Below are 9385 nucleotides of genomic sequence, written 5' to 3'. Positions count from 1 at the left end.
CTCTCTGGCTTCCAGCTTGACTTTCTTACTTACCCCAAAGATAACTCTACATATATGTAGACTTTTTATGTTAAAGTTTCTAATGCTAAACTCCATAAGCAGCCAACAAAAGGCAACACAACTAGCGCAGCTGAGAATGTTGCAAAGTTTTAACTATTTTATTATCTATCTGACATTCACGGTGCATGCTCTTTAGGGCTGGGCTCTTATTTTATTTAGATGGTGCTGTACTTGCCCTTGAAGCTGCAAAAGCAATAGTACTATAGCTAAAATTAAATTTTCTCTCTGAATAAAATTAAATATACTCAATATAAAGAATGAGATTGGGCATCTCTAAGACTTACCCCAGGTATTTCTTTATACGTACTTAAATTCAAACTAAAGAAGCTAGATTTTGATGTTTTAGCAGAAAAGCTCATGTATACGTGCAATATACTCTGCATTTTGAAATGATGCATTAGTAAAGGATATAGCAAGGAACTCACAAAAGGAAAGTGAGAAGCAAGCCTGCTGAGCGTGTCCCTAGCACTATTTGGGACAAACGTGTTAGCCATTTTGTGTGGCACGTACACAAATCCCTGTATTAAAGAGTGTTGTGTTCATATATTACAGTCTAGTGATATTGCCTAATAGGATCATCCTGCTAACACTCTTTGATATGATTTTGTGATCACTAACCAATCCTGATTATAATTTGCATTTCAGTAAGCCCGTATAAAAAGAGATTTCAACAGTGAATAGAAGTCAATGCTTGATATTATTATTGTTGATATCAATTAAGTAACAACTTTAGCCTATTAGCTTTAAATTTTGCTTATTTGGTTATGCCAGTTCAAATTCTAATAGCTCAGCAGGCTTCTCCTGGGTCACTCATCTTTGCACCAGCCTTCCTCTTGTTGTTCTTCCTCATGATGAAATTTCTGAAGGGGAAAGATGCTTCAGCCTTCGCTGCAAATTTAGGGGCATGCTTCTGGCGGGTACTGAGGATGAACTGGAGGGTGTGGACACCAGTACAGTTCATCAGCATCAACTACATCCTTCTGCCATTCCAAGTGCCCTTTGGCAGCTCTGTTCTGGGGTGCCTAGCTGGCCTCCTAGGGGAAGTGAAGACAGCTGGGGGAACATCAGGTGCACTGTGGATGTGGGTCTAGGGGGGTCTCACCCGCCCAGTGCGAGAGCAGAACCAGCCCAGTCAGTACTTCACTGACTCTAAATCATGTGATTCAAGAGGTCTGATAATGATGGATGGAGAAGTAGAAATCTCTCAGTGTCAGAACCTTGTGTTAGGCAGTAGCTTACTTCAGATGATGCTGCCCTAGAAGCTTAGAATGTAGTAGAGACTATTTCAATTATCACCTTGGACTGAATTGGGATCACAATAAATAATAGATAATGAAATATATGTGTGTGTGTGTATATATATATATATATATGAAACAGTTTATTATTTGTAGGCAACAGAAACTCAAGGTTCAGACCCCCATCATACAACCACACAGTCACTCAGTCAACAAACTCTAAGTGTACTATAAAGGATGCCCTTCTTTTGCTACATTTAATGCCAAAGTTTTCAGTCTCAGTAAATATATTTCAGCTATTTGGAGGAAAGAATGAACTGTGTATGCCACCCAAGCAATTCAAACATATTTCTATTTCCTAAGTGTCTTATTCTAGAAAGAATTTGATATTTTTGTTTACTGAACATTTTATGTTTTTGCTTACTCTGCTAAATTTTAAATTTTTGTTTACTGCAAAAATAATATAGATTTTTATTTCTAAATTTAAAAACTTGGTTTAGGTAACATTTAAAATGTTTTTACATTCAACAGAAAGAAATGCAAAACAATCATTTTATTCAGTGAATTGGATGAAAAAGAGGAAAACTACTGAAATGATCTGATACGAAATTAGTATTGTTTAACTGTTTGCGAAGCTCTTCTGTCAACGAAGTCAACATACTAGCAGCAGTGACTTTAATACTGTTTTTTTTTTAAAAAAAGACAAAAAAAACCTTTACTTTTTCTTACAAACTAATTAATTAGACTAATAATCAAGGCTTTCTGTCAATTGATTCTGTGTAGCTTATATGATATTATTTTACAACTTAAACACTTTAATTTACCTAGGTCAGTCTACAAACTACGCTGGAAAAGGTGAACACTTATTGCGCACACATCTATGTATTCATTCACATATTAGCAGTATACGGGGACTGTTTACTCTGTTAGATGTTATTTTAGGCTCTGAGGTTATACTAATACTGTTTTTTATATGCAAAAGAAAACATAGCTTCCAAAACGAACTTTAATTTAGAAGAACAATTTTGATCTAAATGAAACGTCATGCTTTCTGGAGTGCTGGGTCAATACTCCTGATGCAGTTGCTTGGGTTGTATAGTCATCTTTGGGCCAAGTCTTCTTAAAGTAATTACCTACCTCTGAGGCTGGAAACATAAAATTAAGTCTCATTAAAGCAAGTCTAATTCAACCATAAATACCATATTTCATTTAGAATTGAGAAATCCTGAGGACATTCTAAGCCTGGCCGGGCACTAAGACATGATTGTGACCTGAGCCACATGCTGACCCGAGGCAAAGCATTTATGAGGTTGCTGTGTCATAATAAGCACATGTAAGTGTTTGATAATTATTCTTTAAGTTTGACTGTATTACCACCAGAAAATAAGCCTTATTTGGCTGGCAATTCTTACAATTAGACTGGCTTTTCATTGCCATTTTAAGTCATGTGTGAAATGTACTTTTTTATGTCTTTCTTAGTTTCTCTGAAATCTATAAGCATCTTATTAACCTGGTCAGCCAAGCAGCAGTATGGGCATAGTTGTCATTGCATGCACATGAGTGAAATTACTTGCCATTCCTGTCATATGGCTGGAAAACTACATGTTTTAGTCAATAGTTTAATGGTCATTTTAGGAAGGACTATAATAACTGGATTGCCTAGATGCCTTCCAATGATGCTATCTGGGAAAATCATGTAAATGCAAGCATCAGCTGCTTATGAGGAAGTCTTGGGGTCAATAATTCAGCACTCTTCAGAAATGCAGGACCACTACAAATGCTCAATAAATGGCTAAGGATGGGTAATGTGGGAAAAGAGAGAGAGAGTAGATTGTCCTGAATTGAAGAATAACTGGACTTGAGTGAAACAAGTAGAACTATGAATTTGAAAAAGTGTTAATAGTAGCTGTGGGTGTCAGGCATGTTTTCCATTGGATAAAGCACATGAGAGATCTATAATGAAAATACACAGCAAATAATTCTAAAAGACCTCTTTTAAAATACGTAGAGTAAAAGTTGAGATGAAATGAAATAATTGCATGGCCCTTTGTTTAACATCATGCTTCCTTCTTATTGGTATATATATTATAGATCTTATTGGTATATATATAATAGATTATAGATTGGTATATATATTATAGATTTATAAAGAAAAGAGAAATTTTCTCTTCTCTTTTCTTTATAAAATGTCACTTTTATTTTAAATCCTTGTTAATGGACTCTTTTAATGTTGTGTCTCTAATGATAGAAATTTACAGACTTTTTTACCTTCATAGCTAGTTCTGTCACAAAACAACAGATAGTTGTCACTTATAAATGTTTCTTCAACTAAAATAAAAATGCAATCAAGAGTGAGCAAGATATGTAAACTAGAGTTTGTTTGAATCCCATTGTTTATAATAATGATTTTTTCAATGCATTTGTGTTTTTCTTGTTTCCTTTATTTTTCCTTCCATCCCTCTTTTCTCTCTTCTTTTCTTTATCCTTAACTTACTCAATATGTGTGATCTATCCTGTAAGGCAGGTTGCAGGAAGTGGGTAAGTTACACTTGGGGGGAAGGAACTGAGTAGAGGGCATGGTGGTGACCCTCATACAGCACAAGCAGGTCCAGACCTTTGCTCCTCGGGCGTTCGTTGAAATGACAAAGCAAACCCCCCCACCAGGCATCCAGGTGAGTCAATGGCATGGGAGAGGCAATTCACATTTTATTGTCCACTGCTTCATTCTGGGAAATACTATTTAGATCAACTATTGGCATTCTGCAAAACATCTTTAAAGTCACTCAGTTTTCTGCATGTATAAATAAAGCAATTGTACTCATTCATACAAGATTTTAGCATAAAAGATCTAGTACATTTCAGTGCATAAATCTGCTACTTGGAATACATTTGACATTTAAAAATAAAGCAGGTTTCAGACAGGTTTTATTGGGGGGATATCAAGAAGGTGACTCAAAAGTTTATATGGACAGGTAAATGACCCAGAAGAGCCAACAATATTGCCAGACAAAAACAAAGTTGGAGGCTAACACTACCCAACTTCATGACTTACCATGAAGCTACAATCACCAAGACTATGTGGTATTCTTGTCTTTACTGAATAGACAAATATATCTGAAGAATAGATAAATAGACCAATGGAACAAAATACAGAGCCCAGAAATAGACTCATATAAATATATTCAAGTGATATTTGACAAAGAAGCAAAGGCAGTACAATGCAGAAAAGACAGCCTTATCAATAAATGGTGCTAGAACAACTGCACAGCCACATTTTAAGAAATGAATGTAGGCCTAGACATTGTACCCTTCATAAAAATTATCTCCAATGGATCATATACCTAAATGTAAAATGGGAAACTATAAAACTCCTAGAATAGAACCTAGGAGAAAATCCTAGATGACCTTGGGCTTGGCAATGGCCTTTTAGATTCAACACCAGACACAACCGATGAAAGGAACAATCACAAATTGGACCATACTAAAATTTAAAATTTCTGTACTTTGAAAGGCAATGTCAAGAAATGAGAAAGTAAGCCACAGACCAGGAGTAAATATTTCTGAGACATATTTGGTAGAGGACTGTTATCCAAAATATACAAAGAACTTTAACAATTCAGCATTAAGAACACAAACAATCCAATTTAAAAATCAGCCAAAAAACTTAGTAGACACTTTCTCACAGAAAATATGCAGATGACGAGTAAGCATATGAGAAGATGCTCCACATTTCATGTCATCAATGAAATACAAATTGAAAGAGGAATGACATGCCAGCACACACACCTAGGAGAATGACCAAAATCCAGAATAACAACAGCACTAAATGCTAGTCAGGGTGTGGGGCAGCAGAAATCTCATGCATTGCTGGTAAAATGTGAAATGCTTCATCCACTTTGGAAGTTTGACAGTCTTCCAAACTGGGAAACATAGTCTCACCATGCAACCCAGCAATTGTGCTCATTGATATTTAACCAAAGGAGTTGAAAACTTATGCCCACATAAAAACCTGGTCACAGATATTTGTTGCAGCTTTGTTCATAATTGCCAAAGCCTAGGGGTAACAAACATGCCTTCAGGGAGTGAATGGACGTACTGTGGTGCAACACACATGCCTTCAGGGAGTGAATGGACGTACTGTGGTGCAACAAACATGCCTTCAGGGAGTGAATGGACATACTGTGGTACATCTAGACAACAGATCATTATCCAGCACCGAAAAGAAATGAGCTATTGAGCCATGAAAAGACATGGAAGAAACTTAAATACATATTCCTAAGTGAAAGAAGACAACCTGAGAAAGCTATACACTGTATGATTCCAACAACATGACAATCTAGAAATGGTAAAACGACAGGGACAGTAAAAATATCAGTGGTTGCCAGGAGTGAGGGAGGAGGGAGGCATAAACAGGCACAGAACAGCGGATTTGTAAGGCAGCAAAGCTGCTCCATGCACATAGTTTCTGTGCCATAGCGCACTAATATAAATTAATGGTAGATGCACGTCATTACACATTTTTCCATTCTCATAGAACATACAACACCAAGTGTAAATCCAAATGTAAACTAGGGACCCTAGGAGGTAACGATACATCAATTTAGGTTCATCTATTACAACAAATGCACCACTTTGGGAGGAGATGGTGATAATGAGGTAGGCTGTGTCTGAAAGGCGGCAGGGGATATATAGGTGCTCTCTATATCTTGTTTTCAATTTCGCTATGAACATAAATGAACAAACAAAGTATATCTTTTTTTTAAAAGAAGAAATGCACGCCTGTAATCCCAGCACTTTGGGGGGCTGAAGGAGCTGGATCACCTGAGGTCAGGGGTTCGAGACCAGCCTGACCAACATGAGGAAACCCCATCTCTACTAAAAATACAAAAATTAGCTGGGTGTGATGGTGGGTACTGTAGTCCCAGCTACTGGGGAGGCTGCGGGGAGAGAATTGCTTGAACCCAAGAGGCAGAGGTCGCAGTGAGCTGAGATCACGCCATTGCACTCCAGCCTGGGTGACAGAGTGAGACTCTGTCTCAACGAAGAAAAAAGAAGAAGAAGAAATAATTTTTCCTTTTTTTCTTGTCTTTATCAAATATAAAATAACAATGAGCATCTTAAATACAGGTGGATACTGTAAATCCCGATGTCAGTGTACCAAAGTAATCTTTGCAACTTCATACATACCTCCTGGAACATAAGAGAATAAAATTTGAATACCTTCAAGACCTCTATAAAAATGGTCGATTCAGCTGATTCACAGTAAAATTACCATGAGCTGCTTCTACAGAGAAATATATTATTAACCTAGTTTCTGATGTTCTGCAAGGAGCAACAGATTTTGAAAAGATAAGTATGTCGAAATCTATGAGGTGTATTTCTAGCAGTACCACATTTGTTCAGATAAAATAGTTTGACATGAAAATTTGAACAAGAGAAATAAAGAGTTCTTAAAATGTGAGGACCCTTCATGGAAATGATGGAGGAAAAGTGAAGTCAAATGACCGTAATGAGCTCCTCAGAAAACATCTTCCACATTCATCCTTCTCACTCTGTGACCTCCTCCTGCCCCCGTGTCTTTGTGATTTCTTCTAACGCTTTAATCATTTGCTTCATCTCCTTAATATTCAAAGGCTCACCCAGTTGTTCTTTCTCCTTTCCTTTGCAAGAGTAAAATTAATTTAGAATATTTATACAAATGAATATTTAAAATGGTGCCAGACATCTTCCTTTTACCCCTCAAATTATTCTCTGTTGCTCATCTGCTTCCTGCTTCAGGAAACTGACCTTTGGGGAATCCATCGGCAGGTCCTTCAGCCCCTGGGACTTCAAGTTGTGCTCCATGGATTGGCAGCGCCTTGAAGAGATAAGAGCGGGTAAGTGAACTTAAGGCAGGTTGCTTGTATTGCTGATTCCCTCCCTGTTCTGCTGCCTGTGCCCTTGACTGAAAGTAACCGCACCTCTCAAGGCAGCCTCCACTATCTGTGTCCTTCCTTCCAGGTTCCAGTGATGACTCTATTCTTTCTCTCCTCGCCCTTCAGCCTAGGGATAGCAACAGCTTAGCTACTACTGGGTTAGCTGTCATCACCACGTCTTCTGGTTTCTATGCCCTTCCTATTCTGAATAATCTATTCACAAACAAGCCCTCTGAATCATTCCAGTTTCAAAGCATCCTCTGCTTTCTAGTAGGAAACTGACTCTTAGACGGCATCCCCCTCTGCTAAAGATACAGAGCAAATCTTTAGAACATGACAGCCTCCTTTTTGCCTTTCAGAGCAAATCGCTATTCTCAATGTATGGTTTGTTCATCCCCTACACTTTGATATGAAAATCATAATTCTATAACTTATTTTTCCAGGTTTTTAACTTTTTATAAATGAAATAATACTATGTATGTTTTATAGAAGTTGCCTTTTTTTCACTCCATTTCTCATTCTAGTCATTTACCCATATTATTGCCTATAGAATATTTGTAATTACTTTTTTAATTGAATTATGTATTTTATACTTCATGTATCATTTATATTGTTGGTGAACAACTGCATTTTTTCTACCATTTTGCTTTTAAGCATTTGCAACTGTGGGTATGTTTGCACATATTTTCTGGAACACATGATTTTTTAGGCTCTATTGCTAGCTTGATGAGTCATAGCATGTACATGTGTTCAGGTTTAACAGATGATATGGTTTGGCTCTGTGTCCCCACCCAAATCTCATGTTGAATTGTAATTCCCAGTGGAGGAGGGGCCTGCTTGGAGGTGATTGGATCATAGGGACAGACATCCTCCTTGCTGGTCTCACAAGATATGGTTGTTTGATAAATGTGTGGCTCTTTCCCCTGCTCTCTCTCTGTCTCTTTCTCTTTCTCTTGTTCCACCATGGTAAGATGTGCTCACTTCCTCTTCACCTTTGGCCATGATTATAAGTTTCCTGAGGTCTCCCAGCATTGCTTCCTGTACAGCCGGTGGAGCTGAGTCAAGTAAACCTGTTTCGTTCATAAATTACCCAGTCTCAGGTAGTTCTTTATAATAGTGTGAGAATGGACTAATACAATAGACAATCCTAGTTCTTTTTCTGGGTGCTTTTCCAAAGTGACTATCTTTTTTTAACCACAAGAAATATATAATAGTTCCAAGAACACTACTTCCTTGCCAACACCTAAAATTGTCCGTCTTTAGAATTTTTAGAAATTCAGTCCTGGTAAAAGTGTTTTTATTGAAGATTTAATTTGCAGTTCCTTAAAAACGAGTCAGGTTGCAAATCTCTTCATGAGATTTTCCTTCAAGTCTTCCATTCTTTTTTTTTTTCAAATGTATTAGATATTTTCTTACTGTTTTCTTTCTTTTTTTTTTTTTTTTTTTTGAGACGGAGTCTTGCTCTGTAGCCCAGGCTGGAGTGCAGTGGCCGGATCTCAGCTCACTGCAAGCTCCGCCTCCCGGGTTCACGCCATTCTCCTGCCTCAGCCTCCCGAGTAGCTGGGACTACAGGCGCTGCCACCTCGCCCGGCTATTTTTTGTATTTCTTAGTAGAGACGGGGTTTCACCGTGTTAGCCAGGATGGTCTCGATCTCCTGACCTCGTGATCCGCCCATCTCGGCCTCCCAAAGTGCTGGGATTACAGGCTTGAGCCACCGCGCCCGGCCTGTTTTCTAAGACTTAAAAATTCCAGATTATAAATCTTTTTGTAAAGTATATGTTTGATAAATAACTCTCCCCAGTATGGGACTTCACTTTTTACTTTTTTACTGAAGATTTTGATGAAGATAAGTTCTTAATTTTAACGTCGTTGGAACTTATTTCGTGAAGTTTTATGTCTGACTTAAAAATGTATTTTTCTAACATGAGATCATAAACATATTGTTTTATATTCTCCAGTTTCATAATTCTGACTGTCATCTTGATGCTTTGATTGACCTCATGATAACTTTCTTCAACTCATTCTCTCTAATAGTGCCTAATTGACTGTTTAACCCAGTCACTATAATTTAATCTAAGCTACTGTAATTTTTTTCTTTTTTCTTTTTTTATTTTTAGACAGAGTCTTACTTCTTCATCTAGGCTTGGAATGCAATGGTGTGATCTCGGCTC

The 9385-nt window shown here is 37.5% G+C and overlaps 1 long non-coding RNA gene across 2 annotated transcripts in view; it reads right to left on the bottom strand.

Moving 5' to 3' along the window:
* Positions 1-2299: 2299 nt before the first annotated feature.
* The window catches only part of LOC105491862 (uncharacterized), a 38447-nt gene continuing 31361 nt past the window's right edge, over positions 2300-9385 (bottom strand). For both annotated transcript variants that reach the window (XR_011606581.1, XR_011606582.1), the window contains 2 exons: positions 7086-7155; positions 2300-2443 (listed from right to left, as the gene is read on the bottom strand). This is a non-coding gene — a long non-coding RNA (uncharacterized lncRNA). The remainder of the gene's footprint in view (positions 2444-7085; positions 7156-9385) is intronic.

This window comes from Macaca nemestrina, chromosome 8 (assembly GCF_043159975.1).
Source record: "Macaca nemestrina isolate mMacNem1 chromosome 8, mMacNem.hap1, whole genome shotgun sequence".
NCBI lineage: Eukaryota > Metazoa > Chordata > Mammalia > Primates > Cercopithecidae > Macaca > Macaca nemestrina.
This window is presented reverse-complemented; position numbering and strand designations above follow the sequence as displayed.